The sequence below is a fragment of the Nicotiana tomentosiformis genome, chromosome 6 (genome assembly GCF_000390325.3).
Source record: "Nicotiana tomentosiformis chromosome 6, ASM39032v3, whole genome shotgun sequence".
Taxonomy (NCBI): Eukaryota; Viridiplantae; Streptophyta; class Magnoliopsida; order Solanales; family Solanaceae; genus Nicotiana; species Nicotiana tomentosiformis.
The window spans coordinates 111,356,043-111,369,497 of NC_090817.1; positions in this window are offsets into that span (position 1 = coordinate 111,356,043).

Genomic DNA, 13,455 nt, shown 5'->3' on the forward strand with positions numbered 1-13,455 from the left:
TTTCATTAATAAAAGACATTTTTTTGGACTTTCTATTACAATGACTTAAAAGTAGTGATGACTATAAAAGAAAAATCTACAGACTCGAAATAAAGCAATAAACAGCCTTGACAAAGACGAACAAAACTCGAGGAAAAAAAAAAGACTCAAAAACTTTTAAAAAAAGTCAAAAATACATAAGAGCGTCCACTGGTACTCCAGGGGCTTGCGGGACATCAGCCGGTCTCCGCACGGGCCTACGGGCAATATCTTCTTGAAGGTGGTCTAGGTCAACCATCACCTGTCGAACGAATGTTATTACCGAAGCAAAAAACATAGACTTGGTCATGTCTTCACATTCATGGCATTTCATTACAACATAATCAGCTATCTCTTTAATCCTCATTCTGATGACACCCTTTTCTTGAAGCAAACATCTAATCTGCTGGGCCCGAGCCTCTAACACTTGTGTATCTGTGTTGTTTTGGTCTTGTAACTACTGCAGGCTTTCTTGTAGTTGGTAAATCAATACATAGCAATGCTCTCTTTCTGTCTTGAAATCCTTTATTTGCTTGACCATTTCATTTTCCAGGGCAACCCGCTTTTTCTGTAAAATTGCTACTTCTTTGTCATATTTCTGCTTTAACTGGTGGGCTAATCTAGCATGTTCTTCCGTACTTTTGGCCAACTTTGCTTGAGCATTTAACAAGTCCCTTTTGGCCTTTGTCAAGTCCAAACCATAATCATGTACTTTACGCCTTAGGTTGGTTATAATTTTCTCATCTCTCTCACTTCTTACCGGTGTCTCGGCAGCTATTTTCATTCTCTGGATTTGGGCTCGAAGGGCTTCATTTTCCCTAGCCAATCTCTTCTTTTCCCCTTCATCTTCAGCTTCCTGCAAACTACTATTTGATTTTTTCAATTTGTTCTTCTAGTTTGTTTATAGTAGTCCGATATTCCTTTTCTTTAGCTAACCAAACCCATTTGCTCTCGTGCTCCATCAGTGAATTGTTGGACATGGGGCCTTTTGGCGGGCTGTTCTGGCTCTTGATCGACCCGACTGCTTTTACCATACCATGTGGCATAGTTGGATCCTACTTTACCCATGGACAAATCTCGTACTTGAATCTATGGTTCCAGGAACCTACATTAGTGCCAAATATGGCGAACCCTTTCTTCTGGAAATGTGACTTTTGGGCATAGTTCAATAACCCGTGGACTCAAATCTTCGTCATAGGGGACTGTTTGGTATCTGCCCAATTGGCGTAGGACCCGATGCAGGGCATATGGCTGAATACTCCGAGGACCCATTCATAAAAGAAAGCACACTCCGGCGGACATGTAAATCACTTCATCGACTGGAAGCCAACCAAAAGTCCACTCAATTTGATTTGCGTTTAAAGAACCCAAATACGCGAACCATGCCTCAGTACCTTCTGGCAACTCATGACCGGTCAAATCGTAGTTCATGTAGCCTGGGCAATGACAAAGATGTTATACCAACCACATTTGTAAAGGCAAGTTGCAACCCTCAAAAAACTTTGTCCCGGTTCGACAAGCGGTTAAAGATCGGTAAATTTCTGCGAGAATTATCGGTATGATAGTGCCATTTGCCTTTTTGACCATAAAGTCGGCCACTCCTGCGAGCCCCAATTCTATATGTCTGTCACTCCTTGGGCATATCAGAGTGCCTAAAAATGCCACCACAAAGGCCAAACCCCTACGTGCTTCCCATTTGTCTTTATTTCCCTGATGATTCAAACCAGTGTCTGGAGCCTCAAATCCGTGGGGGTCCCCATACCGCATGTATAAGAAACGGAATGTGCAGAATCCCCCGGCTAAATTTTCATCTTTAACATGCCGGCTAATACTCAAGAGGTCCAAAAACTTATGAGGGGTTACAGTTCTTGGTGCTACTGGATATTGATGCCTTAGCTTCCCTTCGAAACCAGCATAACCTGCTATCTCCACTAGTGTAGGGGTCAACTCGAAATCAGAGAAGTGGAAAACATTGTGTGTCGGGTCCCAAAACGGTATCAAAGCTTCGATTATATCAACCCTTGGTTTAATCTCCAGAAGACCAGTGAACCCACCAAAAGCCTTTGTCACAGAACGCTTGGCGACCTCCCCCAGGTCGTTCCACCACATGTGGAGTCCTAGTGGAATCTGATCTACACCTCGAAAAGGTATATTTTCAACCGTGCTCATCCTGCACATTTTTATTTAGGGCGACTGGTTAAAAACAAGTTATTTTTGATTTTTGATTTTGATTTTTGACCCCAAAAGAAAGATTATTTTTTGCAAAATAAAACTCAAACAACTCAAGGCCACCTTTGCAAATACGGCCCTTCAGCCCTTCAGAAATGAAGATTTTAAAAATGTGCTTGCTAAGTGTTCAAAATTAGGAAAAGAGCCATAGGTGGCTATTTTTGCAAACAAGCCTTTCGGCGTCCCGTCAGGACGTTTCTGGCTATTTAGACAGAAAATGACATCCCCTAAATTTATTTATGACAAAATGACGTATTTTTTGGTTATTTTTGCAAAAACGGGGTCGGACCCGATGATGGTTGCCTACGTATCTCACATCCGGTGAGAATCAAACCCGCGTAGTTCGGTCAATTTTATGCACAGAAAAATATGATTTGTTTTGAAATGATTCTCTTTTTGTTTTTTGAAATTTCAACAGAGTAACGAGATTTTTGAATACCGGGATTATCAAAACCAGGCGTTTTTCTATCCTACCTCACTCTTTGGTTTTTCTCTTCTATTGTTTTTTTTTATTTTTTTTCTAACTCAAGAAGCCGATCAACATACAAAACAAGCAAATTAATGCACGAGTAGCACGTAAAGAATGCATCAATATGGCCCTTTAATTTTGGGTACACCTATCCTAGACGGATCCAACCCCTGTGTTGAGTTCCCTAAGTCAAATGCACGTGATGCAAGCAAACGTACCTACTAGGGATCCGGCATGAGGATGTGTTATTATAAGTTTAAATCCTGGGTGTATTATTCTAGACCTGGCTTACCCGAGCGGACAACTCGAGCCGAGAGAGGGTAGCATACCGGGAATACAGAAGCTTCACCGGCTTTGCAACTAGTCCGAACCTCGTTTTAAAATTAGGATATGACTCTAACAGAAAAGAAGCCACGCGAAGCGCACGCTCCCCAGAAGATTTAGAAGACTCAGAGAGAAGGAGGGTTTCGTAGCAGTTTATATACAGTTCAAACAATATCAAAGCGGTAAAAAGCGGCATTTAGCACATTAGGCTCAAACACGTAAAAATCAGATAATAGGAAAAAACCAAGTATAACAGTTATTCTAAGCTCGAATTCTGAACCCTGAACTAGAGATTCTGGGTTCGTGTCCCCAGCAGAGTTGCCAGAGCTGTCACACCTCCTTTTTCCCTAGAGGATATGGGATAAGAGAGTTTTTCCAATTAAAGTGACATTTTTCGAAATGAGATTGTTTATTTATTAGAGTCGCCACTTGGAATAATTTATGGTGTCCCAAGTCACCCGTTTATTTTAAATCCCAAATCGAGGAAATTTGACTCTATTTATGGTCCGCGAACACTGAAGACCGGGTAAGGAATTCTGTTAACCCGAGAGAAGGTGTGAGGCACTCTAGAGTTTCGTGATTTTAGCACGGTCGCTTAAGAATTAATACTTGGCCTAATTATCTGATTTATTACATATTTAAAGCCTATTATGCATTTTTACTTTTTAACCGCTTTTAATACTTATGGAATTTATTTGAACAAGTCGCGATATTGTGCACTTGTCATTTAGTACATGTTGCAAACCGCACCACATAAAATGCACCCGCGATTTACAACATGCCTATTTTTTATTATTATTAGAAGTTGTGGTCGGGTCACATGAAATGCACACCCGAATGGGATTTACGTATCGTGACCATGCCACGGGAACCGTACCCGTGGCCACGATGATTCATTAATCGTGCCTAAAGAAAACTACAGTATTCAAGAGTGATTATTTATTCTATACTAATATGAGATTATTGTAAAGGCCCGTAGTTATGGAAATTATAATTATTTCAATAGTTATCTGTGGCCACCCTTGATTTTTCATATTCGCACTTAAGTTAATAAAGTAGAAAAATAAAAATATATATTAGTAGTTACACTAAAAGAAACGAGATAAGCCATATTTGATCTAAAACAAAATCTCATATCTTAACCAAAAAACAAGATAAGCCACATATACAACCACTATATCAATCACTAATAACTAACTTTGAAGTCCCCTGCTCCGAATTCCATTTTTGATCTAATGTACAATAGTTTTTAAAAACAAAGCGAGCAACAGAGATTTAATTTCATCAACATAATTCAGCCAACCTTCCAAATTTCATGAGCCAAGATGGACTGACTAGTTAATCACCAACCGGTATTCACTCAAATCAAATAAAACAAACCCAGAACAATGAATCATTGAAGGTAGACAATCAAAATATGATATACAAATCAGAAGGAAACATGGTGAAAGAGCAGCAATGGAAACAACGGTTAAGAAAAGGATGAACCTTTTATAGATGAAGATCTTCTATTGCTGAAATTTTCCAATGTTTACAACGAAGAGGAGCTTCAAATTAGCGTACGAAATCAACCGTGACCAGGACCTATACCACGAACCTTCACCGATGAATTTCAACCACGACCTCGACTCGAACGGACCTCTCACGTATAGTATAATCTCGTTCGAGCCAAAATAAGATGGAAACGGAATTTCTCCCCAGATCTCCTCTCTTTGTTCTCTCGTGCTCTTTCCCTATCGTATGTGTGTGTGTGGGGGGGGGGGGGTTGAAGATCTCAAAATGAGGGGGACGACTGCTGCCTTGGAACTAGGCTGGTGGACTTTCGTTCTTGATGAAGGGAGATGCGGTTAGCTTTCTTTATCTTAGGATCTTTGGATTTTACCTTGAAGAGATTTTTAATTTTTTTTGGAAGATCTGAAGGGGGAGGGGTGAGTCTTGGAGATTGTTTTTTCAGAAGTGTGTGCGACCGTTCTAACCTTAGGAATTAGGTTAGCTCCTCTTGTGTTATATTGGGGTGTTGGAATTAATAGTGGCCCTTGGATGAAAGTCGATCAATGGCTATGATTAAGAGAGGGGTTTTATGGGTGAGAAAAGGGTTTGGGCTAAAAGCAATTGGGAAGAATGACATTTGTCTTGTTGGGCCACTAAAATTAGAAAATGAGCTCCCAATTGGCCCAAATTCAATTCTTTCTCATTGAACAAAAAATAAAAATAAAAAAAATACTACCAAAATATACTAATTAATAGGAGAAGAAGTATTATAAAATTGTTTTTTTTTGTATTTTTAAACTTATGTTTTTTTGAAATTAAAATTAAAAGTTGACTGAAATCCTATTAAACTGAAAATAAGTAAATACTACTTTTAAACGTTGCGCGGGTCAAAAATTACGTGCTCACATATGCACCTTTCACACTTTATCAAGTAATTCTAAGCTAATCAACACTCAACGATCTATTAACTTAACAAATGATTTCAAACAAAGCATCCCCCCTCCAAAAAGTCAGGCCATGCAAGACCAGCCCAAATAAAATGCCAAAAAAGGGCCCAGGAGCGAAGATCGCAAGCACCAATACCACTACAGGCCCTACCCAAGTACAAATCTTCGAACAAGCGGTCCATAGTGAAAAACAAAGGCAAGGCCCAAAGGCTACAATAAGGGGTCTGCCAACTAATCTACAGATGACCCACCCAATCCCAATAACCCCTCCCATTACAGGGGTCTATACCCACTTGGAGAGCCCCGTTACCAATGATATACCTTACACAACTACATCCCTACCAAGCCACTCTGCAGAGGCATTCTTACCACAATCCATTGATACTCGAGTGTGTTACCTACGAAATCACATCACCCAAGCTCAGGTGATTTGACAGTCTTTGTCAATTCAACCGGATATAAAACTTTTACTAAATCTCCGGTATTAGTCGCAATTATCAAAACCCAGCAGCCAGGTAATGACTTGACCCCAAAAATGGAGACCACTAATATCTACCCCAAATCCCTCCCAATACCCTACAATACCAAAAAAAGGAATAATAAAAACACCAAAAAAAAATGGAACAACCCAACCAGGCACCCATACTCATAACCTCCACTCCATTGCCACAGGACCATACACCGGCGTCTTGGTTGGAGCTGGCTCAGCAGGGCCAAGATCTGTCCTACGGTTTTCACTTGGGCAATCAACCCATCACCCTCATCATCCAAAATCCGGTCCACCTAGCAAGGGTGACGATGGAGGTGCTGAATAGGGGTTTGGCAACCTTTGGAACTCAACTATGGCAATTAGAGCCATCAATATGGGTTTGGCCCGTTGGGCCAGCCCAGCCCATAATTTAGCAGGGCTGGACTAGAATTTTTGGAGCCCATTTAAAAATGAGGCTTTTAAGTCCGGCTCGAGTAAGCCCGTGGCCCGTGAGGCTTGACTGAGGCTGGACTGGGCCGGTCCGTGGGCCTAATAAAAATACGTATTTAAAATATATAAAATATAAAAAGTATATGACACAAAAAATAAGAAAAAGAGTATCCCAAGCTTAAAGTTTATTAAGCTCATCATATTAAAAGATCAAAGTCTTAAAACGTTAATTAGTTTTAAAATTTTAATTATTCTTAATATTTAACTAATTAATATTGCATATATATTGTAGATGTAGATGAAAGTGAAGATATTAAGACAACCTTCTCACAAGCGGATTCAAATATGTTTGATGAAGATGATATGTTGGATATCCCATAAGCGTCATGGACGTTCTCTTGAATAATTTGTTTTGAGTTTTGACATTTAGTGGATGCAATAAAGTCTTGTCTTTTACTTTTTTAGTATTTATTGTGATATATTGGAACAATATAAAAAGTTATTAAGTTTTTGTGAAAATTTTCCAATAAGATTTTTTTAACTTTTAAATATTTATCTTTTTTAGGTTTTAACTTAAATAAAAAATATAAAATTATATTTTTTAAAAATGATGGGCCTGCGGCCCACATAGAGCTAGGGTGTGCTGGCCATTATAAGGCCCATCAAAATGGTGGGCTAGCCCAGCCTAGCCCTCCAATTGCTAAAGCCCACGTGGGCTGGTGGGGCTGGACATCTCTAATGGCAATCGATGGTCCTACAGAGCAGTCTCAATAGCATAATAGCCAATATCGAACCCCCACTAGTTAACCATCTCATGCAACAAACTTTCTACTCAATCCCATTCTTCCGAGACCCAACAACAGTGGATCTGGTGGAAACATCGCAATTTATAGAGATCGATCAGTGGAACCTTCGTCTTCAACACTAAGGAGAAGCCATACCCCAGCACTGGGGAACATCTCAAGAGAGATAACTAGAGCTCTTGATCTCCTGAAAGGGCAGACGGCCAAGGAGCCCAAGGCGGCTCAAAGCTTCTACGGCCCTCTGAGGACAGATTCACTATGGATGGATGCAACGAGAGCAATAGAATTCAGCGTGGAGTGCAGCAAGATCCTAATCCTCTTATGCCCCAAAACCCTCACCAAATGTGGATTGGACTGGGATCTCATCAGAGTTAGGGGGTGCTGAATCCCCTGTTAATACTGACCTCGATGCTGCACTCACACAAGAAAAAAGATATGCTTGCCCAGGCGATGGAAAAGGCACAAGCAATGGCCTTCTAAACCAATCACAACCCTCTAATGAATTACATCATATGAAATGTTAGAAGGGCAAATAATGTTGAGTTCAAGAAGCATTACTCAACATGATCAAGCTTCACAAGCCGGCCATGCTAGTGCTGTTGGAAACAAAAATGGTCGACCATAAAAAACTTGCTGAGGAACTCCAATTCGACCTCCACATTCAATTCCCCGCAGTTGGCCTTTCATGAGGCATTGTGATAATGTTAAAGGAAGATATACTTCAGGTAGATGAGGTTCCCTCCCCCCTCCCCCTCCCCCCAAGGTATCTATGAACGTCAAGGCATTGCCCTCTCATACCCCTCTATTTTGTTTTTGCTATTTATGCAAGTAATCCCCTAGCTAATAAGAAATGGCTATGGGATAGTTTAATGGATATCTCCAGTAGTATTAATGGCAATTGGTTTGTGGGATGGGACTTCAATAAAGTGTTGAATGCTATGAATAATTTTGGTGGGAATTGCATTAACACCAACAGAAGCAGCCTATTCTAGAAATGTATTAACGGTGTAAACTAGGGTACCTAGGTTACAAGGGTAGTAAATACACTTGGACCAACAAGAGATATAGAAATAGGACCAATCTAATTCTAGAAAGAATTGATAGGTGCTTTGCTAATAACTGTTGGATTTCAGAATACCCAGAGGCTACAGTAACCTACCTTCCTAGGTCCAACTAACAACATGCCATTCAGATTTGAAACAATGTGGTGTAGCCACCCTGCCATTCAAAAACTCATACTGGATTCCTTTCCACCAACCTCTACCCTTATCCCATCATCACAAGTGTTCAAAGATAATGTCTCTCAATGGAACAGAACCACATTCGGCAGGATAGCTAGCATCCAAAAGTCTCCTAGCTACCAGTTCAGTTAGTTCCTTTTGAATCTAGAAAACAATCTATTTGAAAAATTAGACTCAATCCTAAAAAATGTGGAGGACTTCTGGAAACTGAAGTCCAGAATCATATGACTCAATGATGGGGATGCCAACACCAGATTCTTTCACACTTCTACTCTAAACAGGAGAAGAAGAAATATGATACTCTTTCTCAAAGATGAGTCTGGTAACTGGCAGCATAATCCACAAGACATCCAAAATTCCATCACCAGATACTTTAGTTCGCTCCACACCTCATCACACACACATTCCTCCTTCCATACCACAAATCCAAACACCAGAACCATACCCTGTCTAGCACTTAAAGAACCAACCTAACCCTCCCCTTCAGGGACAGTGAAATTAAAAGTGTCATCTTCTCTTTTAAATCATTCAAAGCACTAGGCTCTGATGGCCTGCACCCTTTCTTCTACCAAAAATACTAGAATATAGTGGAAAAAGATGTCATCCAATTCTGCAAAAACTATTTTGAAACAAAAAAAAATGCATCCAAGCATGAATGAAACTCTTATATGCCTTATCCCAAAATCCCCTCAGGTATCCATGCTAAAAAAACTTTCGACCTATAGGGATGTGCAACCCTATTTACAAAACTGTGACCAAAATTTTGGTTAAAAGAATCAAGCTATATCTCCCACATATCATAGGCCCCAGTCAAGCCAGTTTCTTATCAAATAGGAGAGCCTATTATAATAAAATTATTATCCAGGAATTCATCACCCACTTTGGAAAGATAAGAGGGAGAAAGGCCAACATGATCCTAAGATAACCTGAAAAAGACTTTTAACAGGATTGAATGGTCTTTCATTAAGGATACTCTCCATGTTTTTAATTTTCCCCCTGAATTAATCAAGCTCATTCTATCATGTGTCAGTCCCTCATCCATATCCATCTTGGTTAGTGGGAACCAAACTACTCCTTTCAAACCCTCCAGAGGTATAAAACAAGGGAACCCATTATCCCCTTATCTCTTCATCATGTGCATGGATAAACTCTCTAGGATAATAGATAATGCAGTGTATGCCAAGGATTAGTGCCCAATCAGCATTAGTAGGTCTGGCCCTAAGATTTTTCATCTTTTCTTTGCTGATGATCTAACCCTCTTTGCTAAAGCTGACTCCAAAAAACTGCTCCGCTATTATTAATACCCTTAAGTACTTCAATGAAGCATCATGCCAGAAATAAATTTTACCAAGTCAAGAGTCTTCTTCTTTACCAATTACAAACCTAATCAGATGGAGGCACATACTGCCAACCTGTCCATTCAAGCATCCTCTACCTTTGGCAAATACGTGGGCTACCCAATCTTCCATAAAAGGCCAGTAAATAATGACTTCCAATTCATCATTGACCATATGCAATCCAAATTAGATGGCTGGAAGACTAATTTTTTAAACATGACTGGGAGGACCATCCTAGCTAAAGCTTCATTAAATAGCATCCCAAACCATGTCATGCAATTTATCAAGTTATTTTAAGAAACCACCAAGATAATTGATAAAATATAAAGAAACTTTACTTGGGGTACTACCACCAACAAGAAGAAAATTCACCTGGTAGGTTGGGACATTGTCACCAAGTCTAAGAGTCAGGGAGGTCTAGGGATTCAAAAAGCTAAATGTAAAAATAAAGCTATTAATGTTGGCCTTGCATAGAGACTCTTTCACAACCCCTACTCCCTCTGGGCTAAAATTCTCATTGCAAAACACTGCAATTGGAACCACATCCCCCAAAAGGCAAAATATCTTATATGGCAATGTATCCTTAAAGGTTGGGATACAAGCAGCCATGCAGCCTGGTGGGTAGTTAATAAATGTGACAGAGTCAGTTTCCTCAATGACTCTTGGATCCCAAACAATACTCCCATCAAGAGCATGATTGAGGGACCACTCACTTTAAATAATCAGGATTCCAAAGTGGCGACCATCTACAATAATGATGAATGGATACCTCCTCCATCTCTTTAAATATCCCTGCCAACATCAAGGATCTGATCTCATCCACATTCATCCCCTGCAATTCCATCAAGGAGGATAAAATGATCTGGGGCCTAACAAGCAATGGCCTCTTCAGCACAAAATTAGCATATACCTTCCTCACCAGGAAAACTATCCACACATTGGACAAGGAAAATACTAGTTAAACAAGGATATGGAAGTTCAGGGTCCCTAATAAGATTAAGACCTTCCTATGGCTTCTATATCATAGAAGGCTTCCTAGAGGTGCTTTCCTCCAGAAAATTGGTCTTAACTACAACCCACTATGCTATTTTTGCTCATACGTGATTGAAACAGCTGCCCACATCTTCTTTGACTGCCCCATTGCCAAGATATTCTGGTACAACCTCACCACTAGAAGCTCTACCACAGACCCACATCACAATCATACCTTCACAATCCCTTCTTGGTCTAACACTTGGACCAACCTCCGGAAGAGAGCTTTCAACAATAACCTCTCCTAGGAAGCCATTTTCCCATTCTGCTTCTGGCACATGTGGCCAACCAGGAACTACAATCTATTCTACAATAGAAGAGACTAGGTCTCTGTCCCCAATGTCATAGCAAAGGCCATTGAATTCTATGCTATTTCATTAGGAGATACATCTCGAAAAGAGGTAGTCGTCTGGGTTAACGGGATCCCCCTTTAAGGAGTCAATACAAACTCAACACTGATGAGGCGGCACTAGAGAACCTGAAAAAATGAGGGGTGGAGTATTTTCAGGACCTCCAATGGCGACTGGGTTCTGGGCTTTATAAGAGGTCTGCCACACATAACTAATACCTAAGCCGAGCTCCTTGTACTATTACAGGGACTGCAAATTGCAAATCAAAGAGGACTAACTTCACTGAAAAGACTAACTTCACTGAAAATTAACACAGAGTCCATAAAGGTAATAAGAATGCTTAAAATGAGAAACTATATTTATGACTCTATTATCTCTGAATGCAGGTCCATAATTCAAAGGATGAGAAGAACAGTGGTGAAACACAATTACAGGGAGAAGAACATGGTAGCTGATCTACTGGCAAAGGAAGGAGAAAAAAAACAACTTTTTGGGAGAACAACCATGCTGGTAGTTCCTCCGTTGTTCGCAAATGAAACTTTTTGGATGGACATCCTAGTTACTATTTTTTCAAGAGATATTCTGGAATGTAATATTAATACTATAGAACAAAACTTAGGGGATGCTATATACCCCTCTGATGATGTACCTATTTCATCTTAGTTGCTAATATAATCATCCCTTAAACCAAAAAAAAAAAAAATTTACAATTCTAAATAAATTGCATCACATCCATGTTGTAGGTGTAATGTATCTTTACGTCTTTCACTTTTTCAAGTTAAAAAATATATTCTTTTGTATGGTTCATGCACATATTAGCATATCTGTAATAGATATATACATTTTCCTACTATTTTTATAAATTTGTTGAATTCTTATAACTTTTAATATATTTTTATTATTTTATTTATTTCATTAATTTATAAAATATTAAAAATTTAATATCCTCGGGGCTTATGCTCCACGCCTCATAACTTATACCTCGCCCCGTGTTAGATTAAATGCCTCACCTCATACTCATGCCTTTTAAAACCTCTCAACTACGAAAGATAGAGCAAATGTGTCCTTATTTTGAATTTGGTCTCAAACATGCCCTTGTTAATAGTGAATTAGTTCATATTTATCCCTTAACTATGTAAAATAGAATAAACTTGCCCTCTTTTCGAGTTTAATCTTAAATATGCCCTTATCATGAGTGAACAAGCTATCCCTCATACATAACAGACTTCCAACCTCTTATTTTAATCTATTTAAATATATTTTATTTTTAAGATGGAGTGTCACATTGCGAGATAATAATCTTAGCCCAAAAGAATTCTTGTAAAAATATACCCAAAAAATTACAGAGATCCAAGATAGTTAAAAGATCCAAAGTACATATAATAGCTCATCATCTTCATGTCATTCCCCTATTTAAAAGATCTCTACTCTCCTAAAATTTAACAACAATTAAATAGAATTACAGAACACCAATTGTTATGAAAAATAAATAGTCTTCAAAGACCCAAATACAAATTGAAATTCTTAAATTAGTGAAAATAATTAAAATTAAATAGAGAAATTGCAAAAATTTATTATATACACTTAACAACAAGTTTTTATTTTACCAAAAAATGTAATTGTTGCCATGCTAGAAAAAATAAAATCTATAAAATAACAATTTTATTTCTTTTGAGATAAATTTAGCATATAATTGCAATTGAGTAGACAAAAAATTATTAATAGTTAGAAAGATAGAGCTGAAAGAGATAACAATTACTATTAGTTATCATTTGAGCAAAATAAAATCTTTTATGAATCTCTATTTTTGATATATATTTTAGTGGGAAAAAATCTATATATTCTTTCTTTCTTCTTCTCTTTGTTCTTCCTTTATTTTAGACATAGTAGCCAAATAAATTTTTGACCCTAAAATAAAAGGGTTGATTAAAATAAAATCCCGTTTAGTTTGAAGGGGAAATATGAGACAATCTACTCATGATAAAGACAAACTTGAGACTAAAGTCAAATGGAGAGCAAAATTGTTCTGTTTTTCATAGTTGATATGCAAATATGAATATATTCACTAATGATAAGGGGCATGTTTGAGACCAAATTTAAAACAAGAGCAAATTTGCTATATTTCCCCTAATGGAGGGACATTTTTTACTCTTTTCGTGTTGAACTCCATGTCAACATACGAATGTACACTTTTGATCTGTTACTGAAATGCTCTTGTTGCATTTTCAGCCTTGCTCTGTGTGTCCCATAGTATGGTATTGCTCCCAATAACTATCATATAATCACCTTAATTTA